Source organism: Cryptomeria japonica, chromosome 6 (assembly GCF_030272615.1).
Source record: "Cryptomeria japonica chromosome 6, Sugi_1.0, whole genome shotgun sequence".
NCBI classification, from domain to species: domain Eukaryota; kingdom Viridiplantae; phylum Streptophyta; class Pinopsida; order Cupressales; family Cupressaceae; genus Cryptomeria; species Cryptomeria japonica.
Window position 1 is genome coordinate 265,954,346 of NC_081410.1, and position 20,880 is coordinate 265,975,225.

Here is a 20,880-nt window from a genome sequence, read left to right on the forward strand (position 1 = left end):
AATGCTTGATTGCTTAGTAGTAGCTAGTTTCAAATGCTGGAAAATGGATTCCTTTTATAGATTTTGCAAGACCAAAGTCCTATGTGCAAAAGATCAACGATTGAGAGTGAATCTTAATAGAATGAATGGCTAGGAAGAATTGGTTGGAATGTGAGAGAGAAAGGGGGAAGATGTTCCTCCTACGACGACAAGATGGAGGACAAGGTGGAAGGAGAAGCCACATGGTATGATGTTCACCTTGACCAAGGATGGGGGCTACTAGGATATAGGATGGTTGGAGATAATATAAGCTTCCTAAGACAAGTTGAGTCACCAATCTAGGGATGTTGGAGATAATTTAGGCATTATAGGACAAGTGGACCTTGACCATGTTGATGTGGACAAAACCATCATCTAGGATGTAGAGATGATGGAGAGAGTATAGGAAGTAGGAGGACACCTAAGTTTCCTCCTCCTTTTGACTAGGAATGAATGTTGAGGTTGATTAAAGAATTAAATATTAAAAATATTTAATTTACTTAGCCACTTGATTGTTGAGATGGTATGATGACTTGGAAGAGAAGATGATGTGAAATTAAAATTTGAAGACTTAGGGTAGATGATCAATTAAATTATTTAGAATTATTTAATCAAGATGAACTATAGCTTTACGATCCACATACTCGATGTCAAATTCGCTTAGAATCATCACCCATTTGGCCAAGCGGCCTGTCAATGCTGCTTTACTGAGTAAGTATTTGAGTGGATCAATCTTTGCAATGAGTTGTACCTTGTGTGTTAACAAATAGTGCCTCAGTTTAGTTGCTACCAAGATTACTACTAGGCAAGCTCGCTCAATAGGTGTGTAATTGAGTTCATAGCCAACTAGTGTGCGAGAGATGTAGTAAACAGCGCACTCTTTCCCTTTTGCATTATGTTGTGCTAGTAGTACACCCAATGTTGTACTTGTTGCTGAGATATAGAGTAACAGAGATCTGCTTGGATCTGGTGGGATCAACAATTGTGTATTCATGAGATAGTCTTTAAGCATCTAGAATGCTTGCTGGCATCTGGCATCCCATTGAAAGCAGATGTGTAAAGGGGTGACACTTATCTGCCAGTTGTGCAATGAATCTTCAGATGGATTGTAGCCATCCTTGTAATATCCTTAGCTGACTGATGTTCTTTGGTGGTGGCATGTCTATGATTGCTTTGACCTTTGCTGGATCGACCTCAATGCCTTTGCTTGAGACAATGTACCCTAGAAGCTTCCCTGAGGTTACTCCAAAGACATATTTTTTTGGGTTGAGTCGAACATGATATTGTTCCAGTCTATCAAAGATTTTATCTAATATGTCGAGATGACCTTCTCTATTGAGTGATTTTTCTAGTAAGTCATCAACATAATCTTCCATCATAGTATGCATCATGTCATGGAAGATGGTGGTCATTGCTCGTTGATAAGTCGCTCTTGCATTCTTGAGACCAAAAGACATTACATTCTAGCAGTATGTGCCCCATGGACATGTGAAGGTTGTCTTATGTTGATCTTCTGGTGCTATCTTTATCTGATTGTATCCTGAAAATCCATCCATAAGTGAAAGCATGGCATGTCTTGCTCTTAGGTCCACTATGATGTCAATGTTTGGTAGGGGGAAGTCATCCTTAGGACATGCCTTATTCAGATCTCTAAAGTCAGTACAAATACGAATGCCCCCATTTGGTTTTTCGACAGGCACAATATTGGATATCCAATCTGCATAATCAATTGGTCTAATGAAACCAACATCTAGGAGTTTCTTAAGTTTTGCTTTGACTAGTACTGCAATCCGAGGATGCATCTTGCGAAGCTTCTGCTTGACAGGTTTGGCTCCTTCCGCTACGATGAGGTGATGCATGACTAAATCAAGATCAAGCCCAGGCATGTCTGCATATGACCATGCAAAGTTGATCTGACGCTTTTGAAAGAACTCTACAAACTTAGGTTGTTCCTCTGGAGTTAGAAGAGATGCCATATGTATGTGGTGAGGAGTTTCAGGAGTCCCCACGTTGTATTCTTTTGTTTCCTCGATGAGAATTGTTGATCATTCCCATTGTGTGCTACAGGGAAGGATGTCAAACCTTTCATCCTCAGGTGCCTTAGAGAGGTTTTCACCTTTGGATACGCTCTTTCTTTTTACTTTTGTTGAATCAAACAGTGCCACGGTGTGGTTTTCACTGGAAGATCCATGTTTGATTGTTATATTTTTGCAGCTGAAAGGTTTGGCATCCACCCCAAAGTATGTTGCGCTATTAGTTCTATGGCGAATCCAGCTTTGCGATCCCCGCTTGGTATGTTATCCCGTAGTTCCAAAAAGTCAATGAGTGCCTCATCGATTTGGAAAAGGTCAAGACATGGGGGATTAGGTTGGTTCCATTCGATGAGTTTAGGATGGATAATGGGCATTACTTCATTGATTAGGTTAAGTTTGTTAGATGTGTCAGTGAGGCTTAAGACATTGTGGTGAAGGTCATTGTTGGTACTCTCCCTGTCAGAATCAGGCATAGGATGTGACGTAGGGTCTGTGGAAGAAGTTTCCAGCTCAGGAACCCAAGAGGTCTTTATCTGTGCTTCTCCGTAAACAGGGATGTCTTTGCAAGGTGGAGGTAGTGATGTGTCTTCCTCATCTGAAGTATTAAGCTGGATGGAATCAAATTCCCATTCATGTGAGTCAGTCTCTGAATCACTTTCCAGCATTCGATTACTATACCATACTGGAATGTCCTTTATGTTAAATACTACAGGTGTGATCGGTTGATGTACCTTTGTAGATGAAATGATCGATGTTGCAGGAAGGATGATGGGGATCAATGAATCCGATATGGGGAGTATCGGTAGTGTTGACTCTGTTGCTTCCGCTGGAATTGCTAATGTTGTAGATGTTGCTGCGGGTTTTGATATAGTTGTTGTTGCTAATGGTGCTATTGATGTTATTTCGGCTACTGATGGGATCACTGGTTTGATTGGTGGGATGATTGGTATTTTGAGCCTCGGTGGGGGAGTTGCGATGGTTTTTGATGTTGCTTTTATAATAAAAGGTGTCCTCTTTGTAATAGGTTGATATAGTGGTTTGCTAGGTTTTCCTTTGAATCTGAACTTAGGAAGGATCTCCTTTTAAAAGCCTAGGCCTGTATTATCTTTGGACTTTAATTCTGACAGCAGTGGTTCATGTCTTCCTTGTTTGCAAGGTCCCAAAGCACTCTGACCATCGTAACCCATTCTTTGCATAATGAGGAGGCATTTGCCATACTGATCCGTGGGAAGTGTAGCTTGCGGTATATTTGTGGTAATGGCATCTTTATAGATCCATTCTGCTAAGTCCTCATCTCTGGTTTCTTCTTCTTAACTCTTCCCAAGGATGAAAGGCGTCAAAGTACATGCTGGCGTGATTAGTGGTGTTTGAAGTAACTGCTGAGGTTTTCCATGTGTTCTAGGAGAAGTGGGCATTTGTCCCACACAAAAGAGTTGACTCAAATTATATTCCCCAGGACCTTCCTCTGCTATTTTCATCTTAAGCTTTTCTTGCTTGGGTATAGTGGTGTTTGAACTGGCAACAGAGGCTAGACTTATGTATGATGTAGAGGAGATGGCTTCTCTATTGTTAGGAACGGTAATCTCTGGTTGATGACTAATATTATAACAATATGCAAAGGGGTTTGCATCGCCCAAGATTGTGATCTCTGCATCGTTATGTGGGAACTTGATACATTGATGGTAAGTGGATGGAACGACTTGCATGGTGTGTATCCAAGGTCTTCCCAACAACAATTTATATGGCAGAGGAAGGTCCAGAACTTGATAGATGATGTGCTTCACCATAGGGCCCACTCGGATAGGTAGTACCACAGCTCCTTTGGATGAACGCTCTACATCATCATAAGCTTTGATTGTGATCTTCTTGCGAGGATCCACGGATTTAATGGCATATCCCAAAGCTGTGACCAACTACAGTGTACAAATATTCAGGCCTACTCCATTATCGATCAAGACTCGCTTGATCCTATGCTGGTTGATAAATCCTTCAATGTGTAGCGAAGCATTATGAGGTTGCTGGAAGGAAGAGTTGTCACTTTCGGAAAAAGTGAGACAAGGTGTTGACTTTAGACTTACAACCATGGCTTGGAATTGATTTGTATTTAGGTTTGTAGGGACTGACGCCTCTTGGAGAGCTAGATCCAAGATTGTTTTATGGGATGGAGATAGGCGCAATAGCCCTAGGATAGATATCAGTGCGGGCGTTTTGTCTAACTGTTCCACAAGATTGTACTGCTTTGGGATAGATGGGGTGCCTTGTGGAGATGCCTTTATAGTAATCTTATTGCGACGTGTAACAACATTGCAAGTGGAGCTGGGATTTTTGATGGTTATAGTTGCAATTCATTCACTAGCATCGTACAGGTGATTTACAGTGTAATTATATGCAACTTGCATATAATCAGTGGTATCAGTGCCTCTCCTGGAAGTAGAAGGGCCCCTTTGATCTGGTGATGGAAGTGGATTTTTAAACAGAAGATGATCATTGTTCATTGTCTTTGGGTCATGTCCTTCAATTTCAATTTCACCTCGGTCAATAAGATCCTGAATAAGATCTTTTAATCTGTGACAATTGCTTGTCTTGTGTCCTCTCCCTTGATGGAAATCACAATGTTCAGTATCCCTCCACCATGCAGGTTTGACTTGAGGTTCATAGTTTGATGTTTTGGGTAGAGTTACCATATTTTGAGAAGCCAGTTGTCGTAACACTATTTTGATGGGTTCCCCTAAGGGAGTGTATGTGCGTTTTTGTTTTTGTTGACAAGGTCTAGGTTCATCGTGAGATGTAATGCGGCCTTGATTTGGAGGAGCAACTATGTTAGTCTGAGGTGGGGGATTATGTCCTGCAAATCGAACTACAGGTTGCGCACTTTTGATAGTTCTTGCATCTACAACCCCATCATTGACAACATTTTTGTTTTTGTTCCAGAAGCTTGGTTTGTCACTATTGAAGCGTGGGTGAGGATCATCCTTTGCCTCATTATAGATTTTGATAAGTCCTTTCTTGATGAGAGCCCTCTCACATTTTAAACCTTTGGTGATCATGTCATTGAAAGAGTCTGTGTCTTTGACATCCAGGTGAAATTCCATTTCTTCGTTTAAGTTGGAAATAAATATTTCAACTAGTTCTTGTTTAGGTAACTGAAGAGAACGTCTGCTAGACATTTGACGCCATCATTGCAAGAATACTGAGAATAGTTCACCTGGTTTTTGTTTAGTGTTACATAGATCGGCCATGGTGATATCACATTCAATGTTATGAGAGTAATGTACCAAGAACTTCTGAACTAGCTCTTCAAAGGTCCTAATGCCACCTAGTAGTTGGGAAAACCATGATGTGGTTGTTCCTCCCAAGCTTTGGGGAAAAAGGCGCATGAGGTACGTATCTTCGTATGCCACTTCGAGGCAAGCTGAGTGGAATTCTCTAACATGATCGCGAGGATCTCCTTTTCCTCGATACTTTTCAAACTTGGGTGTTTCGAACCCTCATGGAAAAGGTGGCATATAAAGATTCCTATCGAAGGGATAGGGACAATTGTCATTGAGTGAAAATTGATTAGTCTTTACGCCACTACAAAGTTGTTGGGAGAGATTTTCAACTTGTTGTCGTAACATGTCTATGTCATTTGGAGGAGGAGGTGGTGTGTTGCCTCGAGGAATGTTATATCTGATGGGATCTCTACCTCTTTCTTCTTCATGGCGACTTTGTCATTCTGATGCTTGTCTTAGTTGTGCAAGATAAATGTCAAAGGGGAGTTTGGCTCCTTCTTGAGCAAGCTTTAAAAAGTGAGCATCCGCATTACTCCTGAGTATTTCGTCAAAATGTCTGTTAAAGAGAGGGTTTTGCTGAGCCCTTTCTATTGTTGCAGGAGTAGGAGTACTTGGGTTTTCGTCATTAGCATTTCCTCCAAGTGCTTCTTGAAATTCATTGATATTTTCCTCCTCTTCTTCTTCTATTTCTCGTTGTGTTGACTGTGATCGGGTATGAGCCATTTTGTTTATGAGTTTTTGTTGAAGTTGGGTGAAAATGATGATGAGTTTTTGATGAAACGAAAGATCGATGGTTGGTGTGTTGTTTTGCATGTGGATCTCTAGCACTTAAAGATGGATGTTACTAAAGTTTTCTTCTTTTGAATTTCTTGTTGTTTTTTATAAGGTTTGATGTGATAAGGTTTAGAGAAATCTGAGATGTGTTATAGACTTAACTACCTAGTAATGAGAGGATTCACTCATAAACTAGTTTTAACCTACATAGATATGTCTCTTAGGATGAGCTTATCCTAGATGTAGAAACAATCTAAAAGGTGATGTTTTGTGTTTGATTCAAGAAATATCCAAAAGAGAACTTAGGACAAGAACCTCTTTAATGTTTTGAGAGTTGAAAATGAATGAGATGATGTGTGAATGAGATAATGGATGAAATGTTTTAACTTCAATAAAAGCTTTGTGTCACAAATGGAATAAATTCTACCTCTTCCCTTTCGGGCGTTGGTGGCATTTCTCGAGCTACGTTGTATGTGATACAAATGTCTGGGAAGAAGTTGGGATTGATCTTGCCTCCTTGGTTTTGGTGATAACTCAAAGCTCTATATTGCATAAAAGCTCTGCAGTTCAATGACTCTGGATCAAATTCGTTTGATTTGCCTTGAAGGTAGAGACGCATGTGACGTAGAAAAACTCTATGAGAGAAAAAGATTTGTCTATTTAGATAGAAGAATTTCCTCCTTTTGATCAAAGCCTTTGAGCTCAATGGTCTTCTTTTCAAGTTGATGTTTTGATGAAGATTCTTCTTTCTCAAGATGTGAAGAATGGTCATATAGTTTGAAACTTTTCTTTGTTTTTGATCTTTTTGGTTGTTTTGAAAAATGTTTGGTTGGATGAACACTTGTTTTGATTTTTGGATTTTATGATGTTTCTTTGACAAGAAAAAAAATCAACCACACAAACACAAGAATGTTGCCTTAGAGGCAAAAATGAGTATGGGTCTAGATCGACCCAATCCTTGGACTTTTTATGACCCTTTCCTTTAAGTGTATTTTAGGTGTTTTTCTTTCCAAAGCCTAAAGTCGGCTCAATTTGTACTTGGTCTTGACTAAAACAAAAACACTTCAAACACTTTGTATCCCTAAGGTCAAATGGCCAGTTGTGATAAATTCAGCCCACATCTTGATATTTCTTCGACTTTGGTACTACATACCCTATGAATCCCGCCGTGGCAGGTAAGGATGTGATATACTAAGTCTTACATGAGCATTACAAATAGATGATTCCTATGATGGGGGAGTCACCACTTTTATCAAGTCACAAGTGACTTTTCAAAAAGCTATGTTTCTACTCAAGGAAATATGTATGGTGAGTATCTTGGGAGCAAAACCATCTATGCTCTTGCACTGAATTATATCACAAATATCCTCAATCAATAGAATGGGTGGGCTACTACTTAAAGGTGTTTAGTCATGTTCAATGTCTTCGGACATATGTTCATTCTGCAATGACTCACTTAAGAGCCTTGTAACTTGTGGTGGGGCCCATTTGTCCTTTTGGCAAGTTACACTGTAGAAACAGCTATACCCAAGGCTACAGCTTTCGCTCTCACCTGATTTCTATAGCGGCTCGAAGGATTTACCGTACGAGGTCGTTCCCAAGAGTGATGTGTCTCTTGGCAGGCCTCTCTTAAAAAGATAAAAATTTGAGTGTTTCTAACACTTTTCTCTTGCACCTAGGACCACGAAAGCTAAGGGAGAGGATAGTGTGTGTTAGAAGTAGGACCACTCAACCAACTTTTTGCACAAGCGTGCCAAACACGAAAAGCACAGGTTCTTTTTAACTTGTCATTGCAATGATTTTCTATCTAATTTGGAGATGTTGCTCCAACAACCATGATGTTCTTTTTAACTTCAAAGGCAATATGTTTAAGTAACTAGGAAAATGAAATCCTAGTCAACTTAATAAAAAACACGTTTGCTTGAAGTAATTCGCTTGCAAAATTGAAACAAGTTGATTGTGAATTTTATTTGCACCAAAATGGAAGTGTGAATTGTGAAATTTTAGTTTGATGCAAGAAAGAAATTTGTCTTGTCTTGTTTTAAGCACCAAATAAAATGAACCTAACTTGCAAGGAAGTAAATTTGTTGTGTTCAATTTTTAGAGCACCAAATGCAAATGAACCTAATCTTGCAAGAAAACAAACTTGTTTTGTTCAATTTTTAGAGCACCAAAATGGAAAAAATTTTAACTTTTAGCAACAAGAAGGGTTAGTTTTAAACACCTGCACAAGAAACGAACAATTAGGAAAAACCAAATTTATGGTGGGCTTCTACAAGCCTAACAAATTTCAATTTTTTGGTTACAGGGTCTTTTTTACAACGTTCTGTTACAATAGCGCCACTCTGTGTTTGAACAAAAGTGCTATTTAACACAAATGCGCTAATACAGACACAACAACGCTAAAAGTAAAATTTTGATAGCAAATGCAACAGTGCTAAAACAAGCACAAAGGCACCAAAACAATAACAAAAGCATTGAATAAAGGTCCATAGCGCCAAACTTGGTACAATAGCGCTATTGTAAAAACAATAGCGCTAGAATGTCAAGTTGTAATAGCGTTACAACGCGATCAAAAGCGCTAGAGCGTGACCTGTGTGTCAAGTTCAACATTCAAACAAGTTAGTTGTGTCAAAAAAAGGTTGTTTTTAGGTGTTTGGATTCACGTCGGGTTCACCAAATGATGCTCTGCAAAATACCCAAAGGTTAGACTGGAACCTGTAGTCATATAACACACAAAAACACACAAGAAATCATTAGTGTTATTCAACCAAGAACTAATCTAAGGAGGCATATCAAAAGAGATACTAAGATCATGCTAACATATTTAACAAATGACACAAATATAAGAAGGCATCTCCAAATGCCTCTTAACATGTTCTTAGCTCCTTCTCCTTTGTTCCTCTCCTCTCCAAGTTCCAAAATAGTTTAGCTCTCAACAGCTTTTTGCACTATGGATGCTTATGGAGGTTCAAGATTGTAGACGATCTCAAGCTTATGCAATGCAAGTGTAAAACAAACTAATTAAACATATTATGAAAAAGAACTAAGATTTATTTTAGTCCAAGATAACAATATATTAGTGATTTATGCTAAATGCTCTCTAAAATTCACTATAGATTAAATGCATACAAGTTTTCAGGATCTGGATTATGAAGAAATGGGCTCTATTTATAGGAAAAATGGAGCAATGGATGGTTGAGATTGAGTAATCTCAACAAGGGTCAGAATTGAATGAAATTCAATCCATGTGAGGGCTTTCAACCCAATCCCAGGATGACAAGTGTCAATGTGAGATAGGTTGAGAGGAGAGGGAATAAGCATTAAATGCTTAACATGACCTGGGAGTTAACTTGGGGGTTAGGGTCAAGGTTGGGTTGAGTGAATAAATTTTTTATTCAAAGAATAAAGCTTTTATCCAATGGATAAACTCTTGTGCAAAGGCAAAAGGGATAACCATGGTCAAAGCAATAAATGCTTGAGGAGACACATGAGTGCAAGTTGAAATAACCATAAATGGTTATGTAAGAGCCATAAATGGTCATGTAAGAGCCATTAGTGGTTTTGGAAGACTTTGGAGGTTAAATTGTTGAACACTCAAAGCATTAAATGTTTTTCAAAGACTTTGAAGTCTTTGAGAAGTGACTCCAAGTTGCTTAGGAATGTGACAATAATTAGGGGATGGATTAGGTTAATTAGGAAGGGTTTAGAAGAATCTAGAAGAGGATTAGATTTGCAAGTGGGTTTGGTGGGTGAGGGAAAATAGGATTTTTATTTAAAATAAATTAATTTATTTCAATAAATGTGTGCAAGTTGCATTTGTAGGAAAATGCAAGTGGGGGGGATAAATGATTTAAATAAATGTTTAATTTAATTTATTTAAAAGAGGAAAAGGGGGTTAAATAAAATAAATAGGATTTTATTCATTTAATTGATTGTGTGATTTTGGTATAATGAATTAATAAAAATAAATTCAATAATTTATTTAATTAATAGGATAATGTTTTGAAGATGAATTAATTAAATATTAATTTAATTAACTGATGGCTAGTGGATTTTTAATCAAATAAATAAGAAATATTCATTTAATTAAAATGGACAGATTTATGTGACTACAAATTTAAATTTTCTATTTTTACATTTATTGTAGTGCATATGCTAGGTATTTTAGCGCATATGTTTAATCTTGTAGCGCTTTCATTTTTGTAGTGCATTTGTTAAATATTTTTACGTGTATTTTGATTGTCATGGTGCATTTGTTAATTCAACGCATTTGATAGATACTTCAGTGTTTTTGTTTGTTATTGTAATGCATATAGTAATTTGGCACTTTTGTGATTTGTTTCGATGCAGTTATTGGATGTCATAGCACTTATGTTACTGTAGCACATATGCACAATGTATTAGCGCCTTTGTGAATTTATTGAGCACATATGATGGCTTAGCGCATAGGTTAAATTCTTAGCGCTTTTGCAAATTGTTTTAGCACCTTTGCATCTTTTAAGGATTTTTAGTGATTTCAAGATATTTTCAGGATTTTATTGAGGAGTTGAATAAGATAGTTGCATGATTTGTAGTTTTTGAAATACATGAGTTGATGTCATGATTGATGGCGGCCAACTGGTAGATGCTTAACAAGATGGATCCAATCTACGAAGAGTTGATAGGATAGGTAATTGTGTACCAGATAGATTGATTAGGATAGGTGCAACTAGAGCTCATGATTGATGCATGTAGTGTTGATTGATTTCAAGAGGATTTGGATATCCTGATGTCTCGAGAGCAATTCTCGAAGATGATGTGTCTACAACCTGATTTAGATGATGCATAGAAAACCTGCATAGATGCATGTGGGTTGAGATATCTCTTGTATATGTCTAATATCAAGATGAACAGGGGGTTACTAACAACACTTGCAAAGAGGTGGCATAGCAACCACAACACATTTCACTTGCCTACTGGTGAGATCAATGTGACTCTGGAGGATGTATATTGAATTTTGCGCATTCTAATTACTAAAGAGTTAGTTCAATATAATCACCATGAGATGGGTGGGACTGTAGCACTTCACAGGATTTTTGATGATTATGGTATTGCAGGCATAGAGGTGTGATGGGATGACATGATCTAGTACTATGAGCCCTTACCATCGATGTCGGTAGGATTGATCGGGGGTTTCCTATGTCCAGTTAGGAGATCTCGCAGTTTCTTAGTTGGATGGGGCCAAATTTTGGAGCATATGGTTACAGAGGGTACCTACTATGCATGGGGAGTTTGTATGCTTTCTCATTTATATCATGATTTATATCAGGTTGTCTATGATGGTACAACTAGTTTGTCAGTTGACGTCACCTTACTGCAGGTATGGTGTTGGGATCATATCGTTGTTACACGACCGGTATATGATCGGGTCAGGGGTGACAGACAACCATATCTATATGCATATCATGAAGTTGTTTCCAAGCCTAGACTAGGGAAACTTGAGTTTTGGAGCTACACCTAGATACCATGGACTCTGTGACATGGAGACCATGTGTTGGATGCAAGCCATGGATGGATGATGCTACAGAGTTGTCGGTTGTTTATCAAAATTAATCTTTGATTGGGTGTACCCCATATGTTATTGAGCGACAATTGATTGTCTGAGTGTACAGACAGTTCGGATGGATCTAGGATATGCCACAAGGTATAGCCTTGTATGCACATACATACAAGGATAGATCATACTAGGGTTTGTCTCTTTATTTTAAGTTGGCAATTGCAAAGTTTATAGTGATGCTCCATCATGCATTGGATCTACAACCACACCTATTAGATCTAGGGATGACTGTTGATTGTGCTCAATATTTTGCAGAGCATCCTTTTCCTAGGCTCACAAATCCGACAGAGCCACCTCCCAATTTTGATGATGATAAGGATGATGATTAGGGTCACCCATAGATGTGGAGGATATGATGGATAGTGGAGGTAGGAGGTGATGAGGGAGGAGATGGTGGAATTGGAGATGGAGGCAGGAGAGAGGGTGGTAGAGATGGTAGGGATAGAAACAGGGTACAGATCCGTGGAGGTATGTTTGCAAGGAGGATGGGTGATGGGTGTTGGTGAGAGGTGGGTGGGTTGGGGTTGGGAAAGATGTTGGTAGGGGTGGAGTTGATAGTGGAGATGAGGAGGAGGAGGAGGTACCTCGATTGGTGTGATAGAGGAGAGTAGATAAGCCTAGTGGAGGACAGAGACCTGCCCCAGTGTAGGTACAACAAGTTGAGGCATAGGTACAACAGCCAGTGGAGGGATAGGAGGTAGTAGAGACCTCAAAGGTAGATGATCCTGATGATATTTCCATCTTGAGAGAATAGGCTGCCTATCTATAGGCACAGGTGCAAGCCCTTACATTGGAGAGGGACACAGTTAGGAAGCAAGGCAAGGTTTTGACCATAGAGTATGATATAAACATTGATCGTGCAAGTTGTTGCCCAAGGAGCTCATGGTGACAACATGTTTGTCGTGCTTTATGTTGGTAAGTATATTTCCTACTGGAATGGACTATATGAGGAGGTTGTACCAGCTAAGCAGAGAGTTGGCAGATGTATTCCTACTTCTCAGAGAGGACCTAGATGAGCACAAACTGAGAGTGGAGGTGTTATGGGGCCTCCACGGGCACGATGAGAGGATATATGAGCAAGGCCTTCTAAGGAAGAAGGAGCATGTGGAGTTGATCATACTAGACACACACCTTCTAGAGGGAGTTCTACATATCATTGAGACCATATTCATTTTGTTGTACCATTTTGACTAGACATTTTGATATTGATATCATTGTATACTCGAATAGTTTTTTATGATTAATGATGATATGTAGATGGACATTGGACTATATGTGGACTTTTATTTGATTTACTATGCATATAATTATGATGATCCTCGTGATGATGATGTCTATGAGATTATATGATCCGGATAATGATATTTTTATTATATCATATTTATGGATATTTTCATGATGATTTATGATGTTATTATGGTGATGTGATTCCTATATACATGCTTACGATGATGTCATATGATGCTTGTGATTGAGTACATGATTGTAATGAATGTTTAATATGTCTATGGTTACATGCTTATAATGATTCCTATTCATGCATATGATGTTTATGAAATGGAATTATATATATTGAATGCTCTATTAAGATGCTTATAATAATTATAATATTTTAAAAACCTTATGATGATTGATGGATAATATATAATGCAACTGATTAATGTTATGTATATATGAAATATCTAAATTATTTATTGATATATGGATATGAAATTTATTTGATGGATGATTAAATGGATGCATGATGTATCTAAAATTATGAAATGGATTTATCTATGACGTTATATGTGTATTGTGATTATGATCCTAGTAATGGATAAATTAACTTATTTGCATGATAATGTAATGATTAGTAAATATGTACACATGATGATGTTGGTAATGCATGATTTAAACTATATGAATGATATAAAAAAATGATATGATGATAATGAGAATGAATGAATCTAAATGATAAAAAACAATACAAATGATAAGACTAAAATTAAAATGATGCAATTTGTTTTTGTTTGTCCAAGTATACGCAATCAAGTAATTCACATAACAATGAAGATCAAATGCTTATAATGTATGATAATGAAATGCAACCCTTAATATAAATGGATGAAATGCTTATAATAGATGAGATGCAACACTTAATTTAAATGAATGATTATCATCTTATTCAACATATGTTTGCAATGCTTTTTCATCATTGAGATTTTAAAATGTTGTAAGAAAATACAAGCACCTAGGTATAATTAGACCAGGATGACCTGAGTATTTCTTACATGGATTTTGATTTAGCAAGTTAATACAAGCATCGAGGTATAAACCAACCAAGATGACCTGAGTATCTCTTGCATCAACGGACAAGGATTGTCCTCTTTCATATATAAACCCATAATGTCCTCGATGATCTTTTTCCAATCATGTCCTTAGACAAGTGTATACACTATTGAAGAATAATCCACAAGCAATAAACAAATAAAAATAATCATGTGCCATCATAACTCTTCTAGTCTCATACATCCTTGAGTAGAATAAGAAAAATGATTAATGAAAAACAAAACACAAATATTGAACTTTCTATCCCATACATATGGTTTCTCATCAAAACAGATAGAATCATCATGATAGTTATTGTTAAGGTACGATGTCATTGTTTCATAATTTTCATCATGATAGTTATTGTTAAGGTATGATGTCATTGTTTCATAATTTGGTTGCATGTCAATGTTCAATGGTCCATATCATAATTTTATTTTAAGACTCCTTATGTCACTTGTTGCGTGGAAATATGTATCTAAATCTAGTTTTTTATCCTCTGAAGTGTGACATTCAACAATATCATTCTGTAACCAGTTCAAGGATTTTGCACCCAGTCTAGGAATTGACATAGTTATTATGGATAGATGGATAGGAAAAGATGCATAAAAATTTATTATGGAATGGATGAGATAGGTGCAGAAAAGAACTAGTATACAAGCCATGGTAGGATTTTATTGGTGGGATATTTACAATGGGTAATAGGTAGGATATGATTAGGATTGTCATGCTTTGGGATATGATCAAATAGATGTGGGTAGAATATTTTATTATGGGTATTTACAATTATTAGGGATATGGATGAGAACCTAGAATCCAAATAGATAAAAGGGCTAGTTTATCACAAGTAGCGCCTATTGCTAGGTTTTCACCACTTATTTTTAATGCACCTTTTCTTTATTATTTGATTTTTTTGTATTTTTCTTTATTTTATTTTTTTATTATTATTTTGTATTTTTTCCCTTACATTAGAGTTTTCCAAGCTTAACTGTAAAACCTACGAAGATGCATAATGTTGATTGGATCATCCAAGAACTCGTCTTCTAATGTGGATAGTTAATAGGCCCCTGATCCATAAGCAACTACAATAACATAGGGACCTATCCATTTTGTCTCAAACTTCCCCTTCTTCTCTCGATCTTGTTGATTTTGGGGGTTCTCCTTGAGTACAAGATAATCAACTTGAAACACATAGGGATTCACTTTGTGATTATAGCTTCTGGACATATGTTGTTGATAAGACTTTAGATGATTAAAATCCTTCTAACGTTGCTCATCCAACAACTAAAGTTCTTGCAAGCTAGAGACATGGTAATCCTCATTTGGTATCAATCCCTTTAGTGAAACTTAAAGAGATGGTAACTCAGCCTCTATGGGTGAGATGGATCTGGATCCATAGACAAGGGAGTATGGGGTTGCACTAGTGGGTGTTTGGATACTTGTTCGATAGGCCCATAAATTAGGGTTTAACTGGACATGCCAATCGCAACCAGCATCATTGACTGTCTTTTTTTAATTCATTCAAGATTATTTTGTTAGAAGCCTCATCCTGGATGTTGCCTTGCGGGTAGTAATGTGTAGAGAAACAATGTTGGATATGGAATTTGTCATAGAGTTCCTTTACATCTCGATTCTTAAAAGGTCTTCCATTACCAAAGATAATGGATAGAGAGATTCTATAGTGGTAAATGATGTAATTCAAGATAAAAGAGAAGATTTGTTTTCTTTTGACAATAGTAAGAGGTACGGCTTCGATCCACTTTATGAAGTACTAAGTGGTGGTTATGATTAACTTATGGCCATTGGAAGAAGGTGAATGGATCTTACCCATGAGGTTAAGTTCCCACTGACAAAAGGGTCATGGAGTCGCTAAAAGCTACAATTATTGTGCTAGTGCATGTATAAGGTTACCGTGAATCTGACACTTCTTGCATTTCCTAATAAAGTGGTATGCATTTGTTTTCATACGTGGCCAATAGTATCATATATGTATGAGTTTCTTACCCAAGGTAGGACCACTAGAGTGATTCCCACAAATACCTTCATAAACTTTCATCAACGCAATTTGTTATTAATCGCATTCTAGACACCTGAGGAGAGTACTGTTGAGACCTCTTCAATATATGGTATCAGCAATTATGGTATAACAGGAGGCTTTACAGATGAAGTGTTAGGGTTTCAAGCAGATCCGAAGCAAATATGAACTAACAATTATATGCAGATTTAAATACAAAAGATAAAGAAATAAAACAGGACACAGATAACACAGAGATTTAACGTGGTTCACCCAGAATGGGTTACGTCCACCATACACAGCCGTCCAATCTTTCTTATTATCCAGCAAAAATATTACATCAACCTTACAATGCCTTAAGCATCCCAGCCACTTATAACATGCGTTTTTAGGGCAACAAACAAAGTCGGCCTTTTTAGGGTTTTATTACAATGTCGGTTTTCATCAACAAAAAACGGCAAAAAAAATTTTCTCAGGGGCTGCCGCCCTCGAACCCCTGCCCGGGGCCCGGCCCGGCCCCGGACCCCGGCGAGGATACGTGCTGAGTGTACAGTACTTTGCTGATCAGTCGCCACATTTCAACAATCTCCCACTTGGAGACTGATCAGGCTCCACACCGAACAATCTCCCACTTGGAGACTGATACTACACGACACCACTGTACATGCAACATCCGCTGGATAAAACACTAGGACTTGACTAGTATAAATTCCACAATTATTAATCAAGAAGACCAACAGAAACTGATGAAGAAATCAGCTTCTCTTGTGGAACTGCCTTTGTGAACATATCAGCAGGATTCTCACTTGTGTGAATCTTCTCAAGCCGTAACTGACCCTCCTCCAAAATAGTCCGGATGAAGTGGTACCTGAGCTGAATGTGCTTTGTCCTTGAATGAAAAGCAGAGTTCTTCGCAAGATGAATGGCACTCTGGCTATCAGTATACAATGGGCTATCCTCTTGTGTCTGACCCAATTCCTTCAGAAAACATTGCAACCAAATCATCTCTTTGCTGGCTTCTGTAGCAGCAACATACTCAGCTTCAGTGGTTGAAAGTGCAACAACCTTTTGCAGCCTAGAAATCCAACTGACTGCAGTTCCCCCTATAGTAAAAACATACCCTGTAGTACTCCTCCATGAATCAATATCACCTGCCAGATCAGAGTCAACAAATCCACTTAGAGCAGCATTAGATCCTTTGAAACATAATGCCTTCGTAGTAGTTCCTTTCAAATACCGAAGAATCCATTTCACAGCATTCCAATGTTCCATACCCGGATTACTCATAAACCTGCTCACAACTCCCACTGCATGTGCAATATCTGGCCTTGTGCATACCATTGCATACATCAGACTGCCAACAGCTGATGAATACGGGATGTTAGACATTTTATTAACCTCTTCCTGTGCCTTTGGACACATCTCCTTAGTCAATTTGAAATGACTAGCCAAAGGTGTACTAACTGCTTTTGCATCCTGCATGTTAAATATTTTCAACACCTTCTTTATATACTCACTTTGGGACAAATTCAAGGTTCTATTTTTCCTGTCCCATGTAATCCTCATACTGAGAATTTGCTTAGCTGCACCCAAATCCTTCATAGCAAATGACCTGGCTAATTTTTGTTTAAGATCATTTATATGTTGCATGTTAGACCCAGCAACAAGCATGTCATCAACATAAAGCAACAGGATAATATAACTGCCATTATCAAATCTCTTAAAATATACACAATGATCAGAATGACATCTATGATAACCTTGTTCAGCCATGAAACTATCAAATTTTAAATACCATTGTCGGGGTGCTTGCTTTAGGCCATACAGACTTTTCTTCAACCTGCACACCAAGTTCTCCTTACCTTTGACCTCATATCCCTGTGGTTGCAACATGTAAATTTCCTCCTCCAAATCTCCATGGAGAAAAGCTGTTTTGACATCTAATTGTTCAAGATGTAAATCATCTGCAGCCACAAGACTAAGTACAGTTCTAATTGAAGTCATTTTTACAACTGGAGAAAATATTTCATCATAATCTATACCCTTTTTCTATGCAAAACCTTTTACCACAAGTCTGGCCTTATATCTTTTCTGACCTCCTTCCTCCTCCTTCAGCCGATAAACCCATTTGTTAGGCAAGGCTCTTTTTTCTGCAGGTAAAGGGACTAAGTCCCAAGTCTTATTTTTCATCAAGGAGTCCATCTCCTCTTTCATGCCTAGTTGCCACTGTTGTTTGGCATCCACCTGCATTGCTTCTTCATATTCTTCTGGTTCACCAGAATCTGTTAATAAAATAGAATACAAAGAAGGAGAAAATCTTTCAGGGGGTCTACTTGTCCTCGTAGAACGTCTAACACTTGCAGGAGTTTGTGGGACAATCTGTTGTTGCTGAGCATCAGGTACCTGTGGCATTTCATTTTCAGGAATCTCATCCAACACCACATATTCTTGTTTGTCCTGTTCATGCTTCTTTTCCTGCATTTGTTCTCTATACACAACCTTCTCATTGAATATAACATCTCTACTTCTAATTATTTTCTTATTTTCAAAATCCCATAACCGATAGCCATATTCATCTATCCCATATCCAATGAAGGTACATTTCTGAGATTTAGCATCAAGCTTGGTTCTGTTTTCTTTATCAACATGGACAAAAGCTTCGCAACCAAAAGTTTTTAGAAAAGAATAATTTACCTTTTTACCAGTCCATGCCTCCTCTGGAATACCACCATCCAAAGGGGTTGAAGGTCCTCTATTTATTAAATAGACAGCAGTATGTACAGCATCTGCCCAAAAATGTAAGGGCAATCCAGCATGCAATCTCATGCTCCTCGCACGTTCCATGATGGTCCTATTCATTCTCTCTGACACACCATTTTCCTGTGGAGTTCCTGGAACTGTCTTCTGCTTTCGAATCCCATTTAAAGAACAGTAATCTTCAAATGCTTTGTTGCAATACTCACCTCCATTATCCGATCTGAGACACTTCAACTTTTTTCCTGTCTCATTCTCAACCAGAGCTTTCCATTTCTTAAAAGTTTCAAAAACATCTGATTTTTGTTTTAGGAAATATACCCATGTTTTTCTAGTTGAGTCATCAATAAAAATAACATAATAACAAGAGCCACCAAGAGATGATACCTGAGCCGGTCCCCATACATCTGAATGTACAAGCTCTAACTTCACACTCTTCTTCTCTTTCCCAACCTTGAGAAATCTGACTCTTTTCTGTTTACCATAAACACAGTTTTCACAGAACTCTAAATCAATCTTCTTTAGTCCTGGCAATAGATTTTTGGAGTGAAGGATTTTCATCCCTTTCTCACTCATGTGCCCAAGCCTATGGTGCCACATTATCGAATCTGTTCTTGCAACATTTATTGTTGTTGTCCCTGCAGTAACTTTATCTGTAGCAGCTAAGGTAGAGTAAGTGTTACCAGTACACAGATATAATGTGCCTACCTTCGCACCTTTAGCTACTACTAACGATCCTTTAGTGACCTTCCACATACTATCTGAGAAGGTAACTATGCAACCTTCACTACCTAGTTGCCCTGCAGAAATTAAATTTCTTCTTAAATTAGGAACATGTCTTACCTCCTGCAGAAACCAGTCATTACCATTCTGCAACTTGATCTTTATCTTTCCTTTTCCAACAATTTGACAGGGCTCATCATCACCCAAATATACTTGTCCAAAATCACCTTGAACATAATCTAGAAAATATTTTCTATGGGGTGTAGCATGAAATGAAGCCCCAGAATCTATTACCCAGGAATCATTAACATTATCCAAACATAAGATTAAAGCATCTTGTAAAGTATTACTTGCAATATTAGCTTCCTTACTGTCATTTTCATTTTTGTCTCCTTCTTTGTTTTTCCGAGACCAACAGTCTTTCTTTAGATGACCAGGCTTTCTGCAGTACCAGCAATCTTTCTTTCCTCTAGATTGAGAGCGTCCTTTCTTTGACTTCCCTCATGACTTCTCATTCCCAGGGCCTTTTCCTCTTTCCTTTGATCTTCCTCTGTTCTCCACATTCAAAACACTACCCGATGATGTTGAAGTCTCACCTGTGCTTTTCCTTCGCATTTCCTCGCTTAGGATAACACCAACAATATCATCAAATACCAAAGTATTTTTACCAGAGACAGAGTTACTTACAGCCATAACCAAGCTATTCTAGCTTTCTGGCAAAGAACATAAAATCAAGAGAGCCCTAACCTCTTCTGCAAAGGTAATTTTTACCAAAGACAATTGACTGGTAATTGTATTAAATTCATTTAAGTGCTCCGCTACAAATCCTCCCTCACTCATTTTCAAATTAAACAAACGCTTCATAAGAAATACCTTATTTGAAGCCGAGGGTTTCTCATACAACTTAGCCAATGTTGCCATCAAATCTACAGTCGTTTTTGCTTTTGTTATATTGAATGCTACAGACGACGCAAGGCACAATCGAATGGATCCCAAAGCCTTTCTATCTAAAATGTCCCACTCTTCATCTGATATTGTGGTCGGTTTCTTTGCCTTTCCTTCCAATGGCCGCCACAAATCCTTTTGATATAGGTAATCCTCCATCTGCATTTTCCATAACTGATAATTCTGGCCGTTAAACTTTTTGACCTTGAATTTGGAATCCTCCATTGCTCCCACTCAAATCTGAAAGTCCTGCCAATTTACAGAAAACCTCGCTCTGATACCAATTGTTAGGGTTTCAAGCAGATCCGAAGCAAATATGAACTAACAATTATATGCAAATTTAAATACAAAAGATAAAGAAATAAAACAGGACACAGATAACACAGAGATTTAACGTGGTTCACCCAGAATGGGTTACGTCCACCATACACAGCCGTCCAA